The sequence below is a fragment of the Hippocampus comes genome, unplaced genomic scaffold (genome assembly GCF_001891065.2).
Source record: "Hippocampus comes isolate QL1 unplaced genomic scaffold, H_comes_QL1_v1.1 scaffold367, whole genome shotgun sequence".
In the NCBI taxonomy this organism is placed as follows: domain Eukaryota; kingdom Metazoa; phylum Chordata; class Actinopteri; order Syngnathiformes; family Syngnathidae; genus Hippocampus; species Hippocampus comes.
This window is the reverse complement of record NW_017805741.1, coordinates 917,496-919,396: the sequence shown is the minus strand read 5'-3', so window position 1 is coordinate 919,396 and position 1,901 is coordinate 917,496.

Genomic DNA, 1,901 nt, shown 5'->3' with positions numbered 1-1,901 from the left:
CTTTCCCCACCTTTCAAAACGAACCTTCTCAAACATCGTCGAAGTTCTCCAAGAGGGGAACCCCGAGCTCACGTTCAAAAGGTGAGCTTAGCCCGCGGCTCACGTTCAGCCAGTTGGCGCGGGCCTGTCAGTCGGCGGGAAATCAAGTGTGGGATGGGAAGCGGCAGCCCGTTCAAACGGACGCTGGCGCAGCGAAAAGGGAGGAGAGCTGCGGGCCCTCTCGCGCGCTGTCAAGTCAATGCGCTCCTTCACTCATCTGACACGAGGAATTAGCCTCAAACGGACGACCCGTCCCAATCAAAAGCACTGCGCATCGAGGGGGAGTTGCATTACCAAGGATTATAATCATTTTTTTGTCGTGTCTTCACTGATAAATGACCTATTTGTGCATTTTGTGCCCTATTTGTTGTTTTGTGCCAAAAGAGAGTCTCGAAGTCCTGTCTGAATAGAAAGTGAGTCCTGTCATGGAGCCGGGAGGAATCTTTTGATACATCTCGACCACTCACGGCGCAGCTGTTTTCTGGGTTTGGTCATGTGACGTGGGCAGGCAAGCTGAGCCCAGCTGGGGCCGTGATGTCATTTTCAGTTGGGAGCATGACAAAATGGCCGCCCCCAGAGACAGATTAAAAAAAACTTTGGCTACTAAATTGATATATAGATACAAATATTTATGTTGATAAAGCATCAGAATTGCATTTGAAGTCGCTGGCAGGCGCAACATTTCACTTCCGCCATCCGTCGAAATGTCGAGAATCGCTTTCCGTCCGCGCTCATGCATGGCCAGTATATCGCAACGGCAAGAACTCTGCACCCAGCTAACCCACTCGTGTTCACCCCACCCGCCCGATCTCCGCCATCCTCCCCGTCACGTGCCGCAGCCCGTGCTTCTGTGTTCCGGAGGGGGGGTGGGGTCACCATTGCAAAAGTGCGGGGGCGGCATCCGGCAGCTCCCCTGGAGGGGAACCGAGGCGAGATGTCTCAACAACCCAACGGAGCAGACATTGGGAGTCCCGGTAGACCGGCCGTCGCACGGGGTGCAATGCAAAGAGTGAGAGATGCTGTGCGGACAAGCGGCGGGATAAAATGTCACGCAAATGACAGCGTATCCTTGCGGCAGAAAAATCTTGAGTTGGAAGAGCCTTCGAGCCGTTCGGTGCCGTTCCCACTTGAAGTTGACTGTCAAATCGAACAAAGAAAATGACGCACTGTGTTTTTGAAGAACCACAGATTGAAACTGCGCAAAAAGCCTTTGACAAGGCTAACTAATAGCATCCGTGTTAGCAACGGCTAACTGGATACCCGTAGTGGAGCACTACATTTCCAGATAATGCAATAAGACTCAGATGCGTATATTCTTGATCCTCTGCGTGAATCGCCGAAATGACTGTTGCCCCTTGAGCAATGGTGAGGGCTCTCTTGGTGCGTTACTGGATTATACTGCCCCAAGTGTCAACGGCAGGCGTAGTCAGAAGGAGCAGCAGAATGCCCATTGAACTGAAGCAATAATGGGGCCGAGGTGGTCTCATTCGATTTATGTCAGTACTGGATGTTAATATGAAGGCCCATGTTATGGGAGCTATTTTTTCAATTTTTTTTTGGGGGGGGGTTCTTTTGAACTTGATTTATGTCAGTACTGGATGTTAATATGAAGGCCCGTGTTATGGGAGCTTTTTTGGGGTGGCGAGGGAGTGCTTTTGAAATCGATACTGGGTCTGATGTTCCTAATGGAGTGTCGCTCTTGCAGGCTTGCACCCTCCGATGCCAAAGTGTCCATCTGTGTCTGAGGGTCTTCGCTGGACTAAGCCCACACAGTGAGCGGAGAAGTGCATCACAGGTCCACAGAAGCCCTCCGCCAGACGCGGCGTTTGCTTGACTCTTCACCCAAACAGCAAAAGGCAGGG